This window comes from Lissotriton vulgaris, chromosome 8 (assembly GCF_964263255.1).
Source record: "Lissotriton vulgaris chromosome 8, aLisVul1.2, whole genome shotgun sequence".
In the NCBI taxonomy this organism is placed as follows: Eukaryota; Metazoa; Chordata; class Amphibia; order Caudata; family Salamandridae; genus Lissotriton; species Lissotriton vulgaris.
The window spans coordinates 764,214,524-764,227,485 of record NC_141696.1 but is presented as its reverse complement, the minus strand read 5'-3'; the positions used below and the strand labels follow the sequence as shown (position 1 = coordinate 764,227,485).

General features: G+C 51.2%; 1 pseudogene; it reads right to left on the bottom strand.

The window, feature by feature from the left end:
* Positions 1-7,040: 7,040 nt before the first annotated feature.
* Positions 7,041-12,922, bottom strand: LOC147697961 (uncharacterized; annotated as a pseudogene).
* Between the last annotated feature and the right edge of the window lie 40 nt (positions 12,923-12,962).

The following is a 12,962-nucleotide window of genomic DNA, read 5'->3' as shown; positions in this document are numbered from 1 at the left end:
TAGGATTGCAACATTGTTGTAAGCATCCAACTGTATTTTTCAAGCGCACAACTCGAGTGTTTTTTAAATGTGCGTCCGTCTCCATGACAGCCCATTGCCAATGAGTGTGCATGGCTCGGTAAACTGGACACCCCCCACTCCCCACTGGACAGTCCCCAGGACACCCCCCCATGCCGTACGGCTCCTCCACTGTGATCGCGTTCCTGCCCCCGGTGCCAAAGGTTCGCCCCTGACCTCGGTGTCCCCCTGCGACTGCCTTCTCCTTCCTACGGCTGTCTGCCCACATTGTATTTTGTCATTTGTGCATTTATTCCTTTTGTACTTCATTAATGTAGTTCATTTTGTTTCTCTCTTTTTATTTTTAGTTGCATCCCTAGACTTGTATCCCTGCCTGTTGTGTGTGCCCCCCCACTCCCCGCTTCCCGCCGCTGCTCCCTCGCGGCCCGCACCCTTTCCTTCTGTGCCCCTGCCCATTGGCCCTCCCTGCTCCCGCCTCCCAACTGCTCCTCCCTCCCACTTCGCTTCATATGGAGGCCACACGGCGGCCGCGCAGCGGACGCACGCAGTGGGCGCGCCGCTGGTGCGCCAAAGGAGCGCCAAAGGCAAGCCCGTCTGCGCCCGTCCGCGCCTGGACTGCACCCAGCGCCAGGACCCCTGGCCCCCGACGTTGCCAGCCCACACGACGGAGTTACGATGCATCCACCCTCCACCACTCAACGCCAGCCGAAACACCACCTGCTACCAAGCCAACCCGAAACGCACCCACGGACCCTTCACATGCCAAGCCTGCAAATTCACCGGCCTCCGAACCTGCACCGCACCCGCCAGGCCTGGCACCAGCAACAATCACCTCAAGTGCATCCTGCTCAACACCCGCTCCGTCCACAGGCACGCCGTCGAACTCTGGAACCTCCTCGACACAACAGCGCCGGACGTCGCCTTCCTCACGGAACCCTGGATGAATGCCTCCTCAGCCCCCGACATCGCCATAGCCACCCCGGATGGCTACAAGATCACCCGGAAGGACCGCATCAACCAGACCGGAGGAGGCATCGCCATCGTCCACAAAAACACCATCCGAATCACGACCAACTCCGACGACACCCTCACCGCCGCCGAGCACCTCCACTTCCAGATACACACCGACCCCAAGACCACTCTCAGAGGCACTCTCATCTACAGACCACTGGGACCACGCACACAATTCAGACTTCACCAGCCCGCACGCCCTCACCTTCTCAGACTACATCCTCCTAGGGGATCTCAACTTCCACCTGGAGAACAACAATGACAGCAACACCACCACCCTGCTGGACAACCTCACCAACCTCGGACTCAAGCAACTGGTGGACACCCCCACCCACTACGCCGGCCACAAGCTAGACCCCATCTTCTCCTCCAGCAAGCACATCTCCTTCAGCCACTCCACCGGACTCCACTGGACAGATCACAGCTGCGTCCACTACAACTTCAGGAGAACCACGACCCACCACCACCCACAACAGGTTCCCCGCAGAAGCTGGACCAAGATCACCACCGACCAACTCACCACCTCCCTCAACCAGCGCCCTCCCACCAACACGAGGGACCCCAACAAAGCAGCCTGCAAGCTTACTCAGTGGCTCACCAACTGCACCGATGAACTCGCACCATTTAAGAACCCTCCCCGCAGACCCGGCAGCAAGAAAACCTTGTGGTTCACCAATGACCTCAAAAACTCCAAGAAGACCTGCCGCACCCTCGAGAAAGCCTGGCGCCACGACCAGACAACACAAAACATGACAGCCCTCAAGATCGCCATCCGCAAACACCACCAGCTGATCCGAACCAGCAAAAGGACAATATTCAAAGAACGACTGGACAACAACACCCACAACAGCAAGGAACTCTTCTGCATCGTTAAAGAGCTCTCCAACCCCAGCGCCTGCAACAACGACATCACACCCTCACAAGACCTCTGCGACTCACTTGCCTCGTTCTTTCACCACAAGATCACCGACATACACAACAGCTTCGGCGCACAGACCACGCACCCAACCACCGAACCAGCACCCCCCACCACCACCTTCTGCACCTGGACCCCGGTCAGCACCGAAGACACCACTGACACAATGAACACCATCCACTCCAGCTCCCCAACTGACCCCTGTCCTCACCACATCTTCAACAAAGCCGACTCCATCATCGCACCCCAACTCCAGAACATCATTAACAGCTCCTTCGCATCCACTACCTACCCGATGAGCTGGAAACATGCCGAGCTCAGCGCCCTCCTGAAGAAACCCACTGCAGACCCCACAGTCCTCAAGAACTTCCGCCCCATCTCGCTCCTCCCGTTTCCTGCCAAAGTCATTGAGAAGACCGTCAACAAACAACTCTCCGCCTTCCTCAAGACTAACGGATCCCTCGACCCCTCACAGTCTGGTTTCCGAGCAAACCACAGCACAGAGACTGCCCTCATCGCAGCCACCGACATCAGGTCCATGCTCGACAACGGGGAAACAACTGCCCTCATCCTCCTTGACCTCTCAGCAGCCTTCGACACCGTATGCCACCGCACCCTAATACAGCGCCTCAGCAACACCGGAATCCAAGGAACGCCCTGGAGTGGATCATCTCGTTCCTCACCAGAAGAACCCAGAGAGTCCGCCTCCCCCCGTTCCGATCCGCGGCCACCGAAGTCACCTGCGGCGTTCCACAAGGTTCCTCGCTCAGCCCCACCCTCTTCAACGTCTACATGAGCGCCCTCGCAGCCATCGCACGCCAACACAACCTAAACATCATCTCCTGTGCTGACGACACCCACCTGATCCTCTCCCTCAGTAATGATCCCACCACAGCCAGAGCCAGCCTCCAGGAAGGAATGAAAGACGTCGTGGAATGGATGAAGCTCAGCCGTCTGAAACTGAACTCAGACAAGAGGAAGTCCTCATCCTGGGACCATCCCTCTCTGCCTGGGATGACTCCTGGTGGCCCCCTGCCCTGGGCACCGCCCCCAAACCAACGGACCATGCACGCAACCTGGGCTTCATCCTGGACTCCTCCCTAATGATGACCAAGCAAGTCAACGCCATCTAGTCTTCCTGCTTCAACACCCTGCGCATGCTCCGAAAGATCTTCTGGTGGATTCCCACCGAAACCAGGAAGACGGTCACCCAGGCCCTCGTCACCAGCCAACTGGACTACGGGAACACCCTCTACGCTGGCACCACAGCCAAACTCCAGAAAAGACTCCAACGGATACAGAACGCTTCTGCACGACTCATCCTGGACATCCCCCGTCACAGCCACATCTCTGCCCATCTGAGAGACCTGCACTGGCTCCCCGTCAGCAAGAGGATCACGTTCAGACTCCTCACCCACGCACACAAGGCTCTGTACGACATGGGCCCCAAATACCTCAACAGCCGCCTGACATTCTACACACCCACCCGTCAGCTCCGTTCCACCAGCCTCGCGCTCGCCACCGTCCCACGTATTCGCAGAACCACCGCCGGAGGAAGATCCTTCTTCTACCTTGCGGCCAAGACATGGAACTCCCTCCCCACCCACCTACGGCGGACCCAGGACCATCTCTCCTTCAGGAAAAAACTCAAGACCTGGCTGTTCGAGCAGTAGCTTCTCCCCCTTCCCCCCAGTACCTTGAGACCCTAGCTGGTGAGTAGCGCGCTATACAAATTTGCTGATTGATTGAACTATCTGTAGCGTATTTTTTTTTAAAGACACATCCGTCTTGATACATATCAAGGGGCTATGCGTGCGCACAGCTCGGTAAATGCATGTATGATGTGTCTGTTTACAAATTACCCGCGTCGGGCACGATTGCATACGCGTCCAACATGCATGAACCGAGCCATGCATACGCATTGCCCATTGGCATCAATGTGATCCGATGCGGGTGACTGTAATGCATACGCATCGAACAGTCAATGGACAAGGTGTGTGCACAACTCGGTCCATGCAGGTACGGCGCACCTGCATTCAAGTCAGTCGTGTTGGATCACATTGGTGTGACTTGTAGACGGTTTTAACACCAATTTAAGTGCAATGGCCACACCTTCAACACCACAGCATGTCCCACACTCTATCCCATGCCGTGTAGGGCTGTATCACCTGTGTGTGCAGAAGGGGACAACATTTCCATACATGGATGGCCCTTAGGTGCAGCCACTTCCAGGCTGGGCAGGAGTTCATGGGGACAGATTAGTTTTGGTGTGGTGCACCTCACAAAAGTTATTTCAAAGTTTTGTATTATGGGCATGAGTCATGGACACGGTACCAGTTTGGAGATGTGTATGACCTGTCACATACAAGATGCGCACATGGTTGCATGTCGTGTACGTCACAGCCAAACCCATGGCTACAATCATGACCTACACACACAGTCTGTGTGCATGTTGTGTCTCTGATGTGTGTTGTTCCATGTGCCTAATGTGAGACAGGGTCCACCATGTGCCTTGTGCATCCACATTTATGCTGTGTGTGTGTCTCAGGGATGTCCATGTATGTCCTGCTGGGTCCACAGGGGCCACTTACTGTGGTACTCATGATTGGTTATGTGATGTCCATGCTACAGCATGTCATTCCAGTGCACATGTGGCAATACAGGGACCATGGCTATCTCCCTCACAATGAGTTGTGATGCCTGTGAAACATCATTTCTCACTTGTCACTGTGTTGTGTGTTTGTAATGTGACTACAAGCCATGGGTACTGTGCCACAGCCCAATGATTTGCTATTGCACCACAAGGAACTCATGCACACATATGTCAATGATATATGAGATGATGGCCATGAAGGTGACATGTGTCCATAACCAACCGCACATACCTTATTCATTTGTGAATAGCTATGATGTATGATGTGATTGTTTTTCTAGGTTAGTGCTACATGGGTATCTGAATATATTATGTTACTTTGCCCAGCTCAGTACTGCAGGGACCCAGCAGTCCATAGACCGTTCCCTGACCTCGGGACAATGGAGGAACGTGACAGCATCCGCCGTTACCGCTTCACCAGAAGCATGATTGATGACTTGGCGGAGCAGTTGTCACCAAATCTCCTACCTGGCTGCACATACCCAACAGCACTGACAGCAAAGGTGAAGGTGATGGCAGCCCTTCACTTCTTTGCCACCTGTCCCTTCCAACACACTGTGGCTAGTGTTGGTGGTATGTCACAAACTATGTTCAGCCGTGTTCTCCGAGATGACTTGGAGGGGATATTAACTCACCTGGACTCCTACATTGAGTTTCCAAAACCGGGTGAACTTGCAGAGGTCAAGGATGCCTTCTATGGACTGGGTAGGATGCCAAACGTGATTGGCTCAATCAATGGCACACATGTGGCCCTGATACCACCACGGGCACAGGAACAGACATACCGCAACCGCAAAAATTACCACTCAATAAATGCTCTGGTGGTATGTCTGGCGGACATGGTGATTTCACATGTGTGTGTACGGTTCCCTGGTTCGGCCCACGATGCCTACATCTTGAGGAGGAGTCGCATACCGTTGATGATGTTACAGATGCCAAACCAGCGCGCCTGGCTTGTTGATGTGTACTGTTTACCATTGTGTGTGTTTTGCACTTTTGTCTCCCACACCCTTACAATCCTCAACTAATGTGTGAATCTTTGTATGTAGGTGACTCTGGATACCCCAACATGCCATGGTTGCTGATACCCCTGAGGAACCCTGTGACAGCATCCGAGATGCACTACAATCAGGCACATGGCAGAACCAGACGAGTCATCGAGTGTACCTTTGGACTCCTGAAGAGCCGCTTCCGCTGCCTGGACAAGACCGGAGGGGACCTCCCATATGAGCCTGCAAAGGTATGTAAAATCATCATTGTCTGCTGCATGCTCCACAACATGGCAGTACAGAAGTAGGTGCCTCTCATCCAGGACAATGACGACCAACAGCCACCACCTGTGGAGGATCCTGGCCCGGGCCACGAGGCCAGTGATGATCATCAGGGTGATGTCCGCACACAGCTCATCAACAACTTCTTCAGCTGAAGGTGAGTTCACAGGGTTGTCATGTCAATGTCCTGAGTGAGTGTCTGGTGTGTTTGTGCAGCTCAGTAGCTGTTTGAGTGTGTCCGTGTGGTACTTGACTGGAAGTGTGCAGTGAGTTGTCCTGTCAGAGAGTCTGTGGTCCACAATGGTGTTGACATGGTAATTTGTCAGTGTGTAGGTTTCTTGTGACATGTTTATAGCATTACCATCCTGTTCTGGTGTGCTTCTGACTGTCTCATTTCTGTCCTTCCCAAGGTACTTTGCTAGTTGCTGGGGCAAGTCTGACACCGACAACCAAAATCCACCTTTAAGGTGCCATTGGACAACACTTGGTGACCATGTGCCCACTGTAATGTGGATTCACCCTGTTCTTGTTGTGTAATACATTTGTTTCTGATTTGTAATGAACCTGTGCTTCACTTAGTTATGTATGTTGTCTGTCTTCACACATCTGACTGGCATTTGGTAACCTCACCTGTGGGCTTGTTGGCAGTGACTGTGGAAAGGTGTGGTGTCTGTGCATTCCACCGTATATCTGGCAACCATCTTTGTAGGCAATGTGTCACATGTCTATGGTGAGTATGTGTTCTGGTGCCGTATTGCTGTGTCTCCCTCATAAGTGTCACATCAAAATGAGTCACATAACAGTAAGGACATTGCTGTAGTAGTTGGCATGCACTGTGTACTTTGGCATTTCATCAGCTCCATGACACATACCAATTTTGATTCACAACATAGGCAAGTATAGTGTGATGGTGAGTTTATTTACATACATGTGTGGAGATAGTGCTGTACATGAGGTTTAGAATCCAAAGTTCACAGATGAGTGAGAAGCATTGGTAGATGAAATGTCCAGAGTAAAGTCCACATTCATCTTCTACATTGGTACAACATGGACCCTCCATGTCATGTTGGGGACTTGTGTCATGTGGAACAAGGTGAACGCTTTGCACACAAAGACCAATATCTAAAACAGGTTCCGGGACCCTGGGGGCTGTGCAGGGTACAACTGTGGCTCACTTGTCCTTCCTTGGACAACCCCTCCTCTTCTTCATGGTGGGATCCTCAGGAGCAGGCACCGACGTTGCATCCGTCTCTCCGCCAGATTCAGCCTCCCTCCCTATGGCATTTGCAGTTGTTGCAGGAGATGTTGTGGGCACACAGGGAGGTGTTGACATATTTGTGCTATTCTGGCGGAGACAAGTCAATATGTCAATGAGCACCCCAGTGACTTTGTCCCACTTGGCCTCCATGCGTGCATGATGGCCAGCCTGCTCCCGTTGCATGTCATTGAGGACCCCCCACTACCTGGCTGAATCCTCCGGTGCTATCCTGGTACGCATCTATGATGCGTACCAGTTGTGGGTCATCAGGCAGTCCAGACCCCTCAGCAGACCATGTCCTCTGCCTAACACCACTCCCACCACCCATAGACACACGGGCTGTACCTGTGGTGGCAGGCACAGTTAACCCTGCGGCCCCTTGGATGTTGCTACTGGTGTTATTGTTGGTAGCATCCTGTGTGGCCGGGGCCCCTGTGCTGCCTGAACTTGGTCTCCTGGGTCTGTCCGTATTAGCGGGGGTGTTAGGTCTGTGGCCGGATGGTGTTGGCGTGGCTGCAGGGGGTGCAGGTGTTTCTGATGGTGGGGCTGCCTGACGACTCACACTGGAGGTGCCAGGTTGATCTTCGTCATCCGAAGAGGACAGTGCCAGATCCACATTAGAGAGCTCATCCTCCACCAGAGCCTGGGCTCGGGACTCATCCTCACTTGCTGGTGTTTCCCCAGTGGCACCTGTGTTTGGAAGAGCCAGACATTGTCAGTTATGTTACTACAGACATCAATGGTTGAACTATGTACGTTGCAACAGGGAGGGGGAAAGAGGTACTGATACATTCATCTTGCAATGGGTAGTACTAACAATGTAGAAGGGGGCAAGGGATCACTCATCCTGGCAGCCATGGTATGTACATGACCTCATCCCTTAGTAAGTTCCCTCCTATACGTATCCAGGAATGGGGCCATGCTTCTTGGATTGCCACCTAAGTGTACTGTAGCTGCATTTACTTTGGTTAACCTTTGCTGCACATATGATGTGCCTGCAGCTGGATGTGGACTGCTTGCTTTACAAGTGGTGTCCAGAGGAGATATTGGCTGTAGGATCCCATGGGGCTGCTACATATTGACCAAGAGTGACCGAGCCTGGGGGAGGAAGATCAGTAGCTGGATACACACACAACACCTTTGTTTGCAACGTCATACATCACAATAGTCAACATTTTGAATTTGCCTTTGGGTGTTGTGTGTGGTTTTGAATCACAGCACTCGAGCAAAAACACACTCTCAGTTTTCTCCTCTGGGCACTACTCAGTGTACTGTAGCTGCATTTACTTTGGTTAACCTTTGCTGCACATATGATGTGCCTCCAGCTGGATGTGGACTGCCTGCTTTACAAGTCGTGTCCAGAGGAGATATTGTCTGTAGGATCCCATGGGGCTGCTACATATTGACCAAGAGTGACCGAGCCTAGGTGCGGAGGATCAGTAGCTGGATACACACACACAACACCTTTGTTTGCAACCTCATACATCACAATAGTCAACATTTTGAATTTGCCTTTGGGTGTTGTGTGTGGTTTTGAATCACAGCTCTCAAGCAAAAACACACTCTCAGTTTTCTCCTCTGGGCACTACTGGTGAACCTGACAGGTTACCACCAGGTGGAGGCACAGCATATTTGCAACAAGGGGGAGCCAATGATGCTGCTGCTACAGTGCACTGATGTGGAAAAGCATGATATCCCGCACTACGTATGTGTACATATGTGGACTTTCAATGTAGGCAACACAATAAGTAATGAACCAGGTTGCACAGAAGGAGTAGGCCATTCACCCCTCCTTGATCTTTGTAACAATGTTTGATATACATGACATTTGCAACGTGACGTCAGTGTGTATGCCTGAACACTGTATTGTACTCAGTCGTCACAGACAGAGATTGATGTTGTGGTAGCACATTGACTTCTTTCAATGTGCATGTTGATGTGTGCACATACCCAGCTCATGTCTGGATTTCCATGTACATGGTCATTGTTACTCAAGGGCCATCAGGTGGCTGACACAGGAGTTTGATCCCTGTTAACATTTTACTCTGCTTCCCTGTGAGGGTGTGTGCCTGTGCTGACAAGATGGCTGGCAGTAGAGTCCTGGTGTTTGTTGGTGGCCAATTCCTAGTAGAGCTTTGTGCTCCCCTCAACAGCGCCCAGTCACAGAGATATTGTCAGTCCTCCCCCCCTCTGATGTGAGCATGGTGCAGTGTGAACTTGCTGGGCAATGTGGGGATGTGGGTATTGTGAATGACTGCAACTCCCAGCATGCTCTGGGTTACACCCCATTCCCAGCATGCTCTCACTTCCCTCCTTCGGAGTCTGCTTCCCTGTGAGGGGGTGTGCCTGTGCTGACAAGATGGCTGACAGTGGAGTCCTGGTGTTTGTTGGTGGCCAATTCCCAGTAGAGCTTTGTGCCCCCAACAACAGTGCCCAGTCACAGAGATCTTGTCAGTTCTCCCCCCCCCTCGAGGTGAGCATGGTGCAGTGTGAACTTGCTGGGCCATGTGGGTGGGTGGGTATTGTGAATGACTGCAACTCCAAGCATGCTCTGGCCTACACCCCCTTCCCAGCATTCCCTCACTTCCCCCCTTCTGAGTCTGCTTCCCTGTGAGGGAGTGTGCCTGTTCTGACAAGATGGCTGACAGGGGAGTCCTGGTGTTTGTTGGTATCCAAGTCCCAGCAGGGCCTTGTGCCCCTACAACAGAACTCAGTCCCAAAGTACTTGCCAGCCCATTTCCAGGCCCTCAGAGGTGAGCATTCTTCAGAGAGGTGTTGATAGTGCAATTGTGAGGTGGTGCATTATCTGTGCCAACAATCCCATCATGCTTTAGTATACACTGACTTCACAAGCATACACACTATTCCTTCCTGTCAGTCATCTTCACTGTGGGATATTGGTTGTGGTGGCAGGGGTGTCTGACAGTGTTACCTCAGATTAGTGCCACTGCCTTGCCCTATTTGTTGTTAGGTTTGTACATGTCATGACACAGTTACAAATCACTATGATGTGGCCATTATTGTGTTGTCTGACTAGCATAGGCTTCTTGGGCTGATTGACTTTAGTTTACTATGCCTTTGCTAACATTGCATGGTTTCACTGTCCCCTTGACGGTGATGTGTGTGTATTGCGACGCAATATTGGGTATATTGATTGTGTACTCACCAGGCTCTGGTATGTCTGGTAGGCCATGGATGCCTTCTGGTGGTAGTATGTCCCGCACCTTCTCCTCCCAGGACCTGAAGTAGACTGGTTTGGCAGGAGGGCCACTGCCAGTGACCTGGCTCAGGGTGTGTTCTTTCTGGAGGAGCTTCTTGACCCTCCTGCGTACGTCATACCACCTGTTTTGGATGTCGGTCTTTGTGCGATACGCTGGTGCTTGTACGTTCACCTTGTCCACTATTCTGTCCCACATCTTGGCTTTCTGAGACATGGGGGTCCTTTCTACCAACGCGCCAAACAAATGTGGCTCCACTCTGAGGATCTCATCTATCAATATTTCTAGCTCAGTGTCTGTGAACTGTGGATTCTTCTTAGGGGGCATGGTGATGGGTGGTGGTGAGGAGTGATGTGGGTGGGTGCAAGTGAGGGTGGGGGAGTGTCTGTTTTGGATGGGTGTATGTGTGTGAGTTTTTTGGAGTGGTGATGATGGTGTGTGGGTTGTGTGATGGGTGAGTTGTGTGTGTGTCAGTGGTTGGTGTCTCAAGTTGTGTGTTGTGTGCTGGCTGTTCTGTTGTATTTGCAAAGGATCATGGTAGTATTGTTTTGCATTTTTAAAGGTGGCGGTGTGGGTGTGTCTTTGTGTTATATATATATATATATATATATATATATATATATATATATATATATATATATATATATATATATATATATATATATGTTTTTTTTTTTTTTGGGGGGTATTTATTGACTTTGTCATTGCTTAACTGGTCCTTTTTGATTTTTACATTTTTTTTGTGGCTTGTAGGAGACGTTCTTCTGACCAAGTCGGACGCTCATGTTGGCTTGTGCGGGCTGCTCTGTGTCTTTCACGCTGGTATTGTTCTGTGTTGCATGCGAATCAATCGCGGTGGTCTCTCTCGCTTCAGGTCCGTTTTTGGTCCTTGTCTGTCGTGCGGCTTGGGCTCCGTGTGATTCGCTCGGATTTCATGCATTTGGCATCATACTGTGCGGCTCGGACGTCGCAGGTACGGACCGGTTGGGTGCATTCCGGGTTTGGTTCGGTCGGTGCGGCTCGTGTCCATATTCCGGTCGGATGGCTGATTTTTGTACGGTTCGGTCGTACGGCTTGTTTTCCGTACGGCTCAGTTGTATGTAACGGCTTTCACATCGTACTTCACGGGTCGTACGGTGTCTGTAGATATCGGTCGGACTCCATTCCGGCTACGAGTCGGTCGGGCCGATTTCTGACCCGAATCGGATTCGGCCCCAAATAGTAATAATTAAATATTTACTCACCAATACCCGGGACCTCCACTCCTAGCAGCTCCAGCAGGTCCTGCTCCCGGTCCAGGATATCGGACCACCACTGCATCAATTGGTTCTGGGTGCGCCGGACCCCAGAGCAGCGAAACACTGCCCAGCGCACCTTCCCCCATAGCTGCCGACGCACCCGGAGCCCGTATCCGGTCCCAGACCTGCCACCTGCTGCCAGGGTGAGGTGCCGCTGCACAAAGAAAACAAGTGCAGCCAACTCCACCTCCCCAAATAAGGTCCGTGCCTGCACCCCTTGTGGGCGCCGTCTTCCGCAAGGAAGGCGGTTGCAGCTCTGGCTCCTGCCTCGAGCCCTTTGCCCTTTCGACATGGTTCTAGGGTAGACGGGGCGGGAAAGAAAAGATAAAACAATTTAAAAAGAAATGAAAAGAGCAGGCAATAGAAAAAGAGTGAAAAAGTAGTTAAAAACACACAAAAAGTAGACAAAAACCAAAAAATTTTTAAGCAGAAAAATAGTCTGGGAGATAATAAATAAAAAAGATTAAGAAAAAATGTCTAGAAACAAAGGATTGAAAAGATAGATGGAGGATTCAAAAGCAGGCCCCAGAACCATAGCAATAGAGTGAAAAACAAGATGGCAGCGCCCATTGCGACCGCGTGGGCAAGTTTGCGCGATATTTCCCCCCGAACACGCAAAAAGCGTTGCGAACACGTAAAAGTGTTCCCAAACAGGAAATACGTATCGCAAACGGGCGCGAGCATGCATTGCGCGACCCAGAACAGGAAATAAGCATCGCGAGCGGGCGGGACAAGTGAAAACAAGAGGGCCGCGCCCATAGGTGACCGCATGGGCAAGTTGGAGAGACATTTCCAACGCGATCACGCAGAAAATATCGCAAACAGGCGGGAAATAAAACTTTAGCGTCTTCACGATATTTCCGCGTGTTTGCAGAGATTTCCGACATTTTCGCAATCATTTGCGAAAGTCAATTTTTCAAATTCCGCCCACCCCTACACAACACTACATTATCCACGTAAGCTGCAAACAACGCTTCAGTGCCCCACCTAGGAACTGTAGGAATTTTCATAAATGTAGCAATACAAATTAAATAGGAACTGGCAATTACACGGTCTGAATTCATAAGCTTATCAAATTCATTTTGCTGTAGTATGGTTGGCAGGGTGACACACTTAACTTCCATTGCAAAGGCTGAATATTTCGTATTTTTAAAGGTAATATAATGTGTGGAGCTTTTATAACTGAATAAGATAAAAACGAAACTGACAAAAAAACGAAGATGTTTTATCCTGTGCACGGCTGCCTCTTACCTGTAATATCACATGCCCAAATGGGCATCCCGCAGTTCTAATCAGGCGTTATGTTTATCTAGTGTTGG